Source organism: Sturnus vulgaris, chromosome 6 (genome assembly GCF_052056855.1).
Source record: "Sturnus vulgaris isolate bStuVul1 chromosome 6, bStuVul1.hap1, whole genome shotgun sequence".
Lineage (NCBI taxonomy): Eukaryota > Metazoa > Chordata > Aves > Passeriformes > Sturnidae > Sturnus > Sturnus vulgaris.
The window spans coordinates 23,672,384-23,686,895 of record NC_142248.1 but is presented as its reverse complement, the minus strand read 5'-3'; the positions used below and the strand labels follow the sequence as shown (position 1 = coordinate 23,686,895).

Below are 14,512 nucleotides of genomic sequence, written 5' to 3'. Positions count from 1 at the left end.
CCAGTTATTTCATAAAACAGAGATGGTAGTAATGCTGCTGTTGAAACAGGAAAAAATCTATTAGATCATTTAACATACTAAAACAATTATGGTATAATTATGAGGAACATAATTATATGTTCTTGATGTCTTTAACAGTGCAAGCCTCACTAATTAACATTAGAAATTCAATCAAAACAAATTATGTTTTAAAATTTAAGGATGAACTTAAAGAGAAAGATCACATTTACCAAGTCAAACAAATATAACTTTAAATTCCACATGATAGTAGGCAAACTCTTTATATGTATGTTTGCAGTCTCTCTCTTTCCATCTTCTAAATATCACTTCATGTATTTGGAGATATATCAATAGAGATAGATAGATAGATAGATAGATAGATAGATAGATAGATAGATATGTATACATACACTCAAACTACTTGCCATTATAGCAACCTCTAGTGTCAGTTTTGCCTGAGACAAAATCCAATTGGGATTCTTGTGGCCTTTAGTTTAAACTTTAAAGGAAGAGATTCATACTGTTCCTACTGTATTTGGGTGTTCTCTGCATATCCCTACATTATGTATAAAATACCATAAAATTTTTGTCTCCCACTCTACCCTTGGTTTCTCCTTTATTATCCTCCATTACTTTTCACCTCACAGGACTATGGGACCTTTTATAGAACAGAAAAACCACCAGTTTTTGGGGAAAACATTCAATTATTTTAAAAAGTTTAGATGTGTCATTATGACAACAAAGAAGATCTGCCCAGACCTTTCCCTATATAAACTATTCTCTTTGAAAACATCTGTTTTGCAGAACTAGAATTAACCTAATTGCTTCAATCCTGTTGTCATTCTCAGTTTGCCACTGGAAGGGATTTCTCTGGGGCTCAAGTCAAAATATACAGGTTCTTTGTTTTGTTTCTTCATAAATGTTGTGTTTCACATCAAATATGCATCTATGCCTGTCTCAGTTACTGTGCTTTACAGGAGGGATGGGCATTTGCTTATAGCCCCTTCATCCCTTCAGAAAGAGGTCTTCCAACCAACTGGGTTGAATTTCTCTGGAGATGTCCAGTGAAGCCCAGCTCTGTGAGCAGCACAACCAGTCAAAGTGTACAAAAGCAGGAGGACTTGAAAAATTGGAAATACATAGAGTAATATTTAATCCAAAAGAAACAACAATCTTTTTTTTTGTTTGTTTAGTATTAGAGTGTTAGATATGAAAATGAATTTCTAAACATCTGAATTTCTTATGCAGTGGAAATTCCTCATTTTTGGCTAGCTCTTTTCCTAGACTGCCACTGGTAGTCTGATAAACTTTTCTGTTTGTTTAATAATCTCATAAATTCAAGAATATTTACAGGGTATTTTCCTCTCATAGTGTGGAGATTAAAAAGAAAAAGAGGTTCAGTTATTGACATTTCATTAAATAGATGAATGTAAGAAACCTCTAAACAAAAGAAAAACAAAATTCTCCATAAAACATAGAACACTGAAATGCTATTCAACATATTTCTATTATATTTGTACTGGTACTGGACCCTAGCAAAAATACTTCAAATGCTTTCCTCTCTCTTGCATTGAAAAGCTCCAGAATGTCATCATTCATAAGAAGAGAAAAATGGAAACCTCCAAGATTTGGTTTCTCTCTTAAAAAAAAAAAAGTAGCATATAAAGTAAGCACTGCATGTACTCCACTTTCTATATTTTTGCTTTCCACCCATTTTCTCAAATTAACTAAAGCAGAACTATTATCTAATTAATATTTTACCCATTTTCTGCTGCTCCTTTGAGTGGATACACACATTCAAAGGTCTGACCATGAATAATGCTGAACACTCTGTGCACCAGCCAGTTCCCTCAATGTAGGAGACCAGTGCTAATTGAGAGACCTTCAGATAGCCCAGTCAGTCATCCCAGTGCAGGCAGATGGGAGTGCAGGAGATGCTTGCACCTTTTAGCACAGTCAGACCTCCCAGCACCTCCTCTAGGTCTGATCCTCACCATGTCTCTCCAGCTCTGCCAAGCTCCAGTCAAAGGTAGCACCACCTTAGTTAGCTTAATTCCATGTTTCTGGCTGGCTGGCCACTTTGGGGTGCAAACTCCAACACAATGTAAGACATCAGTACTAAAAGAGTTAACATGATTATAGCTTATTTCAGGTTAATCCTCAAAAAAATCTTGGTATGAGGACTAAGAGATTTCAAATCCTTGTTGATCATTAGAAAAGCTGGTACTTTAGACCCAAGTATATTCCTAGAAATATTGGACTTTATCAGAGCACATCAGCCACAGCAGTTATCAGTGCCAGTGAAAATGTGTAAATTTTTCACAGAATAATTGCATTGGAGTATTTGAATTCTAAGAAGAAAATTCAGACAACTCCTTGCATAATTTGATTAATCAACATCTCCTCAGTGAATAAAGAGTCTCTCATGCTATTAGAGGTTGAATAGATTCAAGAGCTGTGCTGGAGAATGACAGCAAAAATTGACTGAATAACACAGAAACAAACTTGTCAAATCCCCCACACATAAGACTGCTTTCTATTTCAGGTTCTATTCCATTTGTCCATGGAACCAAAGATGATGGGATGTCTTGATCTCCATATAAGCCCTTTCAATATAGCAGTGTAATTCTTTGCTGTTACATGACAAAATATCCCTGTTGTGGTAGGGCTGTCTGGTCTGGTTTAACGCCTTCACCACACGTTTCTCAGTGCAACTGGAGTATGGAGAAACCCTGTTCAGTTTTCCCCTGACAATTTCCATACTACATTACACTTCCTCCTGTAAACTGGAGTTTTCAAAACAATTCTATTCACATTTGATTTTCATATGGTCAGCTGTGCAATACAGTAGGCTTCTGTTATTTGGTTTAGTTTGCATTTTTTTTTAGTGAGGCTTATACTAAAATATTTTTCAATGCCTATCATCATCTTTTCTCTTTTGAAGAACCTCCAAAATACCTCTGTGGCCCTGGCATGCATTTTGCCGGTATTTGGAATGGCAGCACACAGTGACAAATAAATAAATAAATGGTAATACAGAAAAAATTGTAACATCTATTTCACTTTGAAACAGACGATTACAAAGCAGCTGAATACAACTGGAGAGAAGATCCAGAAAGGCAAAATGCCAGTAGTGTCAACTAGAGTGAATCAGCTGGGCTACGCAGGCACAGTCTCAAAAAATGGATTGACTGTCAGAGGGAGTTTTAGTGGTGTGAAAACTTGCATTGCATTTCTTCAGCACACAGAAGAGCAATCTACCTGGTTTTCCCAGAAGTACAAAAGCATTCAGGTGTTTTCCCAGTCTATTGCCTGCTAAGAGGGATGGGGAACCCTAGAGTGAACAGGAATTAATAGAAAAACAGAAAATCTTTATTATACATCAATACATTTTCAAGAAATATACTTTTTTCTCATAAAAATATACTTATTTGTCATAAATTTTGTCTTTAAAAGGATTTTTTTCAAAACATTTTTGGAAGGAAATATTACCCTCATTGATTTGCTTATTTGGCAAATAAAAGGAAAAGTAGTAGAAAAACCATTTTGGATGCTGCGGGAGACTCAGACTGAGTTTCTCATTGAGTTTTCCAAATTTTATCGAGCTATTTCAGTCATTTAAAAGGTGTTTTTAAACAGAAATTCCAATACATGTACTAATAATTTGAATTTTTTCTCTTCTGCTCACAGCCTGTTGTGCCATTAGTTACAGTTGCTTCAGTAGCTTCCCTTGACATCTTCGGCCTGTGTATCACCAAGTTAAATATGTCTAGTCTTGATCAGGTCCAGGAAGGAATTCTGTGGGAATATGAGGGAGATTTCCAAATCTACTGGTCTGAAAGAGCCTGACTTTCATTTTCAGACTTGAAAATGTTAAACTATTTTTTTTCCCAGAGTTACCTGAGATGCACGTGTACTGCACATTTCTTCAGTATTTTAAATCTGCAATTAAATGGGTTTAGCCAACAGAAAACAAGTCTAGAAGGTGAATATCCTGGCCTTAAGACCTAATACTCTGAGTCCATGTTAATTTTTATTTCACTGCTGCAAATAACTGTACCTTTGTCTTAGACGCAAGGATTTTAACATCTTGTCAAAGTATTCCACCACAGCAGAATTAATATTCTTTAACATATTTTATCCAGTGATCAGGAAAAAGAAAAAGTAAACTCCCTCCAGAATAAGCTTACTGCATTCATAAATTGTGTCTTACATCCTAAATCGATTTTAATCAATATTATCCATTCACAAAAGTTAGCAATGTGATGCATGACAAGAAGATAATTTGCTGTACTGGGACAGTGACAAAACAGAGTACTTACTTACCCTGTACTGGCCATTCAGATCAGAAAAGAAAAGGAAAGGCACACCGAACTAATTAAGACACCAAGGTATTCTGACCTAATGACCATTGGAAAAGTGGTAGTTAAATATTTACAGCTGTTAATTCTCATGGTTTCACTGTAAGATAACACCAATGAAATGAGGGCAAAGTCAATACTGGTGTGCTTAAATTAATGGCATGGAGACCATGATAATATTTTCATATGTATCCACTTATGAACTGTAACTTATGGTGTATGGTAAGACTCTGCAAAGAGGTGCAATTGTAACAGAAGGAGAAAGCAGCATCTGTCTTCAGAACTTGCTTTCCCAAGAGACAAGCATGAGAGCAGAAGGAATAGCAGAGAGGCAGCTCAAGAGGCATTTTGTCATCTGAAAGAGAGTAAAAAGACTGAGCTACAGGTAATATAGAAGAGATGCCATATCTGTCATCCTTCAAGAATACTCAAAGAGGATGGGCTCAGTAGGGAAGTGCCAGCCTCCATAAGGGTGAGTTTCCATCCTCAGTAGTGAAAGCAGGGAGCTGCACTTAGTGTTGTGCATTTCCATTCAAGCAGAAATCTGACATCACCCATTTGTCACATGGTGATGTAACAGGCTGTGATTCACGTCTCTTTAGAGACACTTTCCTCCCATGGAATATGGAATTGTGGCCCTCAAGGGAGAATAACAGAATGAAATCTGTGGGCAGTGTGCTCCTAATGAAATCAGTATTTTCTTCAAACCTTCCTCTGAAGCCCAAAATTTCTGCTACACCTAATGTTCAGCATTTATTTTCATAGTTACTTAAGCAACAAAAAGATTGCAATATAAGGACTGCAGCTAAGTTATTTCTGACTTGCCCATCTCGAGGACATCCCAGTTCTCTTCAGTAATGCAAGCCTTACCTATTTTATTAACCAAACCAAAAGATACTACAATGGTAGTGCTCCATTTGCCTTGCTGTCCAGGTTTCAGATGGGATAGAGTTAATTTTCTTCCTAGTAGCCTTCTAGTACAGTGCTGTGGTTTTTTGATTTAGTACAAAAATAATATTGATAACACACTGTTTTGGCTGTTGCTAAGCAGTGTTTATGCTAAGGACTTCTCACCTCTCACACCTCCCCAGCAGTGAGTCAGCTGAGGGGACACAAGAAACTGAGAGGAGACACAGCCAGGACCCAGGAGAGCTGACCCAAAATGACCAAAGAGATATTCCACATCATATGACATCATAAACCAAGGGGAAAGGTGGCCTGGGGCCACTGCTCGGGAGCAGGCTGGGCATCTGTCCTAGGAGTCCTAGGAAATGCTGGCTGTCTGAATCCATTGCTTCCTGAAGGCTGACAGGAGATGGTTTAAGCTGATCTGTTTTACTGTGCAGTACAGCATGCAGATATCCCCAACAAATGAGGCAGTAACCAGCAACATAATTGAACGTGTTAACAGAATTTTCTGGATTTTTCCTGCAAATGTCAATGTACTTGTTCAATCAGCTGATGGCAGCATCCTGATAAAAATTATATTTTTCATTAGTTCTTTATCAAATTAAAGTGAAGCAATTAAAATTCCCTTACACAGTTCACAGAACAAGAAGATTTAAAAATGTTCACAGTGTTGATTAGAAATTTAACAAAGAGTAAGTATTATTATTTCTAGAAGTCTTTTTTTCCCCTTCAGAGAACAAGTCTTAATGTACTGGAGGTCACATTTTAGATCTAAAATATGGAGATAATGAGACTTACTTCTTTTTTACAGTGCTTTAAAATCTCCTGATGAAAAGTGCTATATAAGACTTTGATATTATTATGATTAATGCTCATAATCACCATCTTGTCAGTACTTTTTCCCCTTCTGACCTTGTAGTTTCCATGTAGTAAAAGGCACTTACCTCACTGCTTGATCAAGCTCTTAAGACAGCTCAGGCAGCAGGTTTATGCCTCCTTTCCAGGAGGTGGATTCAAGAATCTGCCTAGGTGGCTTGATAAAAGGAATGGGATGCTCTGGGGAAAAAAAAAATTTTAAAAAAAATTAAAAATTAAAAAAAATTATTGATTCTTATTTATACGAGCAAGCTTTTCTTCTCAACTCTCTGGCTTTTTTCTCCTTGGGTCACTGTCCCTTTAGGTAGGACATCCATGGAAATCATTCTGAGTGATTTTATTTGAGAGGGGACGCATTAGGGATTGCATTTTAGCAAGGAGGAAACGTCTTGTTCAGCAGCACTCATTCCACTGCAACAACTTCAGGCTTGTGGGCAAAAATTGGGCTTATCTCTGTGTTGGATTTTGGCTATCTGGCATAAGCTGCTGAATTGCAGCCTCATTAGATACAGAATTTGGAATAACACTGTGAAGAGACATTAGAGTTTAAGGAATTGTGTAAATTACACTTTGATGCTTTTCTGCTTGTACTGGCACTGGTGTTTCTCACAGGCTGCAAAGCAGCAGCCTGGCTGGCATCAAGTGACTTTTACAGGAACTGCATCCTTATGTGAGGTCTCAACTCTACTGCTGCACCCTAAAACAAAATGCAAACTCGCTGAATAAAATCCTGGTCTCAGCAGCGTTAATGACTAAACCTCCTCTAGCACTAGACAGATTCATCTATCCTCTGGCTGGGCAAAGTACCTTGGAAAGCTTCATTCACAGTAGAACATTGTCTAGGTTTTTCAAAAATGCACACATTTCAAAATAATGCTTTGAAAAAAATCATGAATCCAGAACAAAACAAATTTTTTTAATAGGCATCTTTGAAAGTTTAACCGCTGCGCACTCTTTTCCCAAGAGAAGTCCCATTACCAGCCAGGGCTTACTGAATGTAAATCCATTTATAATGAGCTTCACTTATACTTTTCTGTAGAACTAAAAAAGGATGGTTTTTTTTATACTGAAGATGTTTGAATATGAGATAAGAGCAGATATAAAACTTTTCTGTATTTACTCACATATCCATGATTGAGTTCCTAAAAAAGAATATTAAAGTATTCCTTTGAGTGAAGAGTGACAAATTTCTTTCCTACTTAATACTATTCCACTGTGGTGGAATGTTAAATTTAAATCTTTTTCTATTAAACTTATCAATATATGAATCAATATCAATTATCAATGTTTATATTAAATTCATCCATATAAATGTGGGGCTGGAAAAACTACTTCAGTTTAAAGCTTATATAAAGAGATATGATTTAATATAGTATTCCACTGCCATAAACAATATTAATATATCTCTACACCAGTGTAGGATCCAAACTTACAGGAAACTGTAGGAAATGGATATCCTGAAAAAAAGAGATCAAGTAGGGACTTCTCTGTTATCGCAGATTAACCAAATATTATTTTAGGAACTTGCTTCTTTTCTGTTGCAATGTTTGTTTCTGTGTTTCTAGGTAGCATTTCTCCTTATGAAACAGAATGCATTAAGAAAACAATGATATTGTAAATAGAATAGCTGAGCAAGACTATCAAGTAAAGCAACTTGATAAAATCAAGTAAAGTTCATTTATTTTATCTTTCTGTTACTTCATGTCTCGCTACTGTAAGTAGAACACATTTGCATTCTAGGTAATGTGACCGACCTGGAAATGCCAGTTCCCTAAGTTCTGGCAAGAAGAAATTTGGTACATATTTAAAAGGAGCAGAGGTCAGCATTTTCAGGCTATAATCCCACTCATGAAACTGATGTTCTGCGTGTGGTGGTATATCCATAACTCTGAGGCAAAACATTAGTTGATATATTTCCCTCTAGAAAATTAGAATTAATTTTGTAAGTTAATGAAACTACATTATGCTTTTGGCATTAACAAACATATGACCTACATTTTCCTCAAAACAGTAGCCAACTACAAACACTTTTTTTAAATACAATTATCTCCGGAAAAACTTACTGAAATAAAATCAGTCAGATTCTATTTTAAGAAGGAAAATTTCCAAGATTTAACCTAAACTTAAACCAGGAAACATATATTTGGATTAATTGTATAAGTATTTATGTTTCTTGTCACTAAAGTTCAAGACAAATTTCCAGGACTACATACATTCAGATGTTTAATGAGGTCTAAAATAATAGTAGTTACACATATTTATAGTTGTTTGGACCAGCAGATAAGATAACTAGAAGAACATAAACAGAATACCCAGGGAGTAGGTTTGATGGTACAAATTTTATTTCTTAAGGTGAATTATCCAAATTAAAAGATGGGGGGACAAGACTTCTAATTAGCAGTAGTTGCTTAACTGTTATTCAGGAAAGAAGCAGAGAGTTCATGAAAATAATATATGAATAAATATGTTCTCATTCTTCAAAATGCCTCCCTCACAGTAAATGTTTAAGCATATGTGTAGGCCATTGTAGAGGAACTGTCAATAGTGCCATCAGAGCTTGGTCTTTGGAAAATTTTGTCATCCAACAAATTTAATAAGTCCCAAATTCACATTAAAATCTTCCACTTTTCTTGATAGACACAGGCAGGTGATCAACTCTTTTCCTTGCCAGATTGGTCGCTCTCCACTCAAACTCAGATGTCTCTCCCAAATAACCTTGACTTATATTATTTTTACACTTCTTTGTACATTTTTCTCATTGCTTTGCTGAATTAGTTGTGTTTATTTTTACCTCACTCTGCCAGCTGCACAGATACCACTAGCTGTGAGACAAAAACCCTCACAGCTGGAAACAGCCTAAAATAAGCACTGGGATGATGCCACGGATACACAGCATCAATTAGCAGCGGGAGCAGCTGTTGCAGCAAGCAAAGACCTTCCTGTGTTTGGTTTGCTGCCTTGTCATTTAGCGTCAGATGACACCACTCCTCATCAGGATGCAGTCATTGCACGCGTGCTGCACGACACTCATTCCAGCACGGAGGGCCAGAATAAGTCTTTGGAGCCACTTATATGCAGCATAAGCTCTATTTTGAGACTGTAAGAAGTGCACAGGGAGCTTTTGCTGGCCCTAACACGTCTAAGCATCCCTTATGGAGAGCAAAGCACAGTGAGAGCTCAGTCACTGAGGAGCTGCCCTTTTTTTGTGTGGCCCAGATTTATGAGAGTTTTCTGTTACCTCAGTGACACTGTCCCAAGGACAATACATGGCACAGAGGCCTCAAAAGTCACTGATGATGCTACACAAAGCTGAGGGAGTGTTACTTGCATGTAGTCATCTTTCAAGCTGTAGCAAAGATGGCATCTCAGGCTTCTGCTACTTGTCCCTGATTTCACAGAGAGACAGATGGAAAGAGGGATAAGGGGATTGAGAAGGAGAAAAAGAGGGTGCAAGGAAGAGGGAGGAGAGAGACAAAGACACCTTAAACTCAGGCTGTAAATTATAGGCCAGATCATGAGCCTGTTTCAATAAACTGGTGTTGTTAAACCAAATATGATTATCCTCCCAGTGCTGTGTGTGTCTGCAGGTTCATATCCTCAATGACATTGTTCCACCAGGAATCCAAGACACTGTCACACATCAATCTATAAAAACCTTGCTGTGGATCATTAATAGAATTACTTGAAATGACTTGCCAGCAAGATTTCTAAATAGGAAAACATATGTAGGTACTGTGTACAAAGCATTCGGAGAGAACCATAACATGAAATGCAATGAAATAAGCTTGTCTAAGACAAACTGCAGCTTGGAAACACACAGAAATTTCAGGGCCATCTAGGAAGGATGCTTTATGGGTAGGATTTTGGTGGACAGCTGAATGACACCATCTCTCAAACTCTTCTTCTCCCAGTTCTCAGTATATGCAAAATTAAGCATAAAAAATAATACAAGATTACAATAGGCTTTTCAGAAATACAAGTAGAACATATAAGAAAATAAGGAAATATTTGGCCTTATTTTGTTGTACACATTGAAATAGCACCATCACAAAATACAATACTGTTGTAAAATAGGTTCTTTATCATTGAATTTTTGCATTTAATTCTAAACATAGTCTGTTGTACTGAATCCAACCTCAAATTAATTGAGGTTTAATAGTTTTAAATGATTCTTTAAGGGAAATTAGTAATGAAGAGTCGAGTCCCTCACAGTTGAATCACCAGGAAAATATGAAGTGAGGCATTTAGTCTCAGCTCACAATGGACAGTTCCTCAAGAGAGCCAGTAATCTTTATATTACTCACACAAATAATAAGAGGTTTAGGGCTTTTTTTTTCCTTAGAAAGTATTCCTCTGAGCTCCAGTAAATGCCAATGCCAGACCAGGAGAAGTGCATTTTCCATGCCTAAGTGTTTCATTCCTCCTATATTTTAAAGCCTTGGTGAAAATGTTAATTACCTCACCATGACTGTTTCACAGACCATAATTCATGGAACTTCAAAAATTCTCAAGAAGACAAAATAAAGTCAAAAATGCCACAATTTCTTCTCTTAACTTGCTAAAAGCAGTCCACAAAACTCAGCCATAATTTGCATCATACGCATTGAAAAATGCTTAAACTTTCAAGATATTTATAAAAAAGTTGTTGTAGACACTCAGAGCTGTGCTAATTTTTATACTTAGAGGTACCATGTCTTTGCTGAACCACCTTCATACCAATTTTCTTGCCTAAGACTGCCCAAAATGCTTGAACCTCTTTTCCTGCTGAGCCCAGGGTGTTGGGTCTTCTTGGTCCCCCACACCCTCCCTCACCGTACGGTGGTGGCAATGTCTTTTTCCCCCATCCCTGGACATCACTTCCCACACTGGGCTGCTCAGTGTACAGCAGCCAACCTCCTCTCATTTTAAAGGAAATGAGTGATGTGACCTCCTCAGGTCAGGCTGGGGCTCCAGTGGGACAGCCTGTCCAGCTCATGCAAGAGATGTGTGTGTCAAACACAAAGCCTCAGTGTGTGTGCAGTCCAAATAATCCTGACAGGGCTCCTTGTCTCTAACATCTTTGCTGTCTGGAGTTACAGCCTTTGAGTACCCTGCATGCAGCTTCTGGCGTGCACACCAATTTTAATACAAATTTCCCCTTACACTTTGTGTTAGATCTACTGTTGGCGATGACAACAGAAGCGTTTCTATTCTAGTTCTGTTATGTAAGGACATTTCCTCCACTGGTTTAATCATCACATTTTAGCAGAGGTAAAGGGGTGGATTAAATGAAAGATGTTTCACCCACTGGAGATTACTAGTGCAAATCCAATTGGTTTCAAACAAAAGAAAACTACCTAATAGAAGTTAATTGTTAATTGTATAACAATTGTGCAGGCATCCACACCACAAAACCTCTCCCCAGCTAGAATCTGGCCACAGTCCTGTGGCAGTCTCAGATGAAAATCAGAAGATAGCAGAAGAGCATCAGAGACCACATCAATCTTTTATCCACCACAGGTAATCCTGTTTGGACTGTGAAGAGTGAGTACAGTGCTGCTAGCACCCCTGTCTGCACTGCACATGGTCTGTGAACAAACTTAGGGCCTCTGCTCCCTGGGCTGTCAGTGCAGGGCCTTTCACAAACACTAAATTCACGTGAAAGTGCTGTAAAGTTTTATTAGGGAAAAAACACCCTTTAAACAGTTGGCTCAGTTCTCTGCTGAAGGAAACCTTTCTCCTTGAAGAAGCAAAAGTGCTTGGACCAAGACAAAAGTACATTGGGAAAGTTTAGCAGAAACTGGCACCAAGCTAAACAGTAATTTCCACTTGCCAAGTGTCACTAGCTCCTTCCTTTGGTTATAAATCTGCTGTGCCCATGCATTTTCTACACAGAAAACAATGGTTGCTGAGTTATGCCTGAGTTCATGCTTCACTGTCCCACAGTCCAGACTAAGCCAAGACTTTATATAGCACCATGTATTCAGTAACACTGTTCTCAAGAGCTTATCAAATTAAACTTAACAATGCTACATTGCTCAGTGTGGTTCTTTCCTCTTTTTTTCCAGATAAATAGTGTGTGATGTTAGCTATTATAGCTGAAAACAAGATGAAAATGCCATTGCTTTCTCTTTTATTTTCCATATTTCTATTACTACACGGCAGGTAATGCAGCAGTAAAATGACATTTAAGAAATTTACAAAGATGCATAAATGCCTTTGAAACATTGGCCCATTGGGCTTTTATAGCGAATTTCATATATGTTCACTGTCTAAAAATGTATTAGGGAAAATAGATAGATAGATAGATAGATAGATAGATAGATAGACAGACAGATAGATAGATAGATAGATAGATAGATAGATATGGGTACTGAAGAGCCCAAGAGTCTAATTCTAACTAATTTATGCTGAAGATCTGTACATGTCCTGTACAGATAGTATCAAAATAAAGTAAAGTGCTTCCATGTGCTTTTGCACACTACTTATCTTTAAAAAGTTGCCTCCATTAATTAGATTTAAGAGGAGTATGCAGGATCTTGATACCACTTTAAGAACTCAAATCAAAAATACAAAATTCAAATCCTCAAAACTTCTGCAAGTTTTCACAAGAGAAACCTCCTAGGAGATTGAGTTTCTGCACAAAGAATGAGCAGAATGCTCAGGTCCTGAAAGTACTCAGAAATTTGATGTCTGTCTCACATCTAAATGCACTGACATGCCCAGAACAGGTTTTCTACCAACTACCTCACCTTCAAGAGCTGACATGTCAGATATACCCTGAGGATGTCTAACCTCAGACAAAGTGTGGCCATTCCCTTATTCCAAGCCTTCTTATCCCAACCAGTAGTAGTAGCAGCAGTATCACAAATGTTTCCTTGGGATCAGGGTCCAATCCCCCTTAGACTTCTGTATTTCTGTTTTCCATGTGAGCATCTTAACCATCAAACTGCATCAAGCTGCCCTGTTCTCCAGAAGCACATCAGAAACAAGCCTCACCCTTCACACATAATTATGGATTTACAAGGTTTTAGAGACATGTGTTCCTCTTCTCCAAGATGATTTTGGACAGGGGACAGAGAGGCAATTCAGTAACTGGCAAGGCATAATACTCATTTGCCAGTCATGTCCCTAATGCTCCTTGGCATTTCTTCCCACGGATAATTATGATTGCTCTTCACCCTGCTCCCTATTTTTTTCATCCAGAGAATGAGAGATTGTTGATGTATATTCTGTGTGCAGCAAAACACTTAGAAGTTGGATCCGGACTTGGTCAGTCTCAGATCAATTGTTTAAGAATCAAAACTCTAGTTTTTGAGACATTTATTTCATTTTCAGTTAACTCACTTAATCTGGTTTATCACTTTCAATAAATAGAACCATATGTCCATGTACCTTTAGAAACTGAGTCCTCAGCTGATTTTGAAGCTGTGGATTAGGGTTCTAAATTATTAAGAATCCATGGGAAATTTTATCAAATATTACTTCCCTCAGTATTTGCGAAAGACTAAAATAGCTAGAGATAAAAAGCCTTAGACCTCATTAAATGTTGCAAGATCTCACTCTTGCTTCTACACCAAAAACTGTAAAATAGATTATGTAATGTAAGAACAAGCTATAATTGGATGAAGTGAGACTAAAAAATTGCAGGTTTATGTTCCCCCTAATATTAATTCTCTGCCAAAGCACTTCATTAAATCTCAGTTACAGGTCAGAGTAGCACCATGAAATAGTAGGATATGTTAAATAATTATGTACTAAGCGTGGGTCTATATTGCCTCACTTCACTTTGTGAAAAAGGTAAATGTGATTTTGTGAGGCAAAAATTCCATATCCACCAGACATTTATAGATCAGAAGAAGGAAATAGATTTGGCTGCAGGATCCCCTGGTGTTCTTCCTCCATAAAGTATTTTCTCAGGTTACCTATGAAATCGGTGAAGCAATGGTGCAGCTGTTCCTAAAACATACAGCTAGAAAAAATTAAAATGAAGGGAAACATATACCTTTGTTTCTTCTTAGATAGAAAAACATTTGATAATTCTTTTGTGTTTTCAGTGATTTGACTGAAAAAAGTCAGTTGAGCAGTGTAAGGTGATAAGGAAGCAGGGAATACCTGGGTCTGTGAGGGCAAACATGATGCTTGACTCTTCTTTTCCTACTGCATGGAAGAGTTAGCACTGAAAAGGGCAGCCATCTCATGCAACAGCCTCCTTCAGCCTGCAGATCTAAGATATTCGACCTGCTCTGTGCTCTTGACAGAACAAAGGATCCCAGATCAGTGACATTTTTGGTTCCCACTCTGGCCAGTTGGTGTTGGCTTTGTGTTCCTCTTACCCTTGCTAATACAGGGCATGTTCTACCATAACACCTAGAGCAAGAACTCAT

The 14,512-nt window shown here is 37.5% G+C and overlaps 1 long non-coding RNA gene across 1 annotated transcript in view; it reads left to right on the top strand.

Annotated features, from left to right (window-relative positions):
• Positions 1-14,512, top strand: part of LOC148223363 (uncharacterized) — a 107,614-nt gene that overhangs the window by 55,247 nt on the left and 37,855 nt on the right. The window lies entirely within an intron of this gene.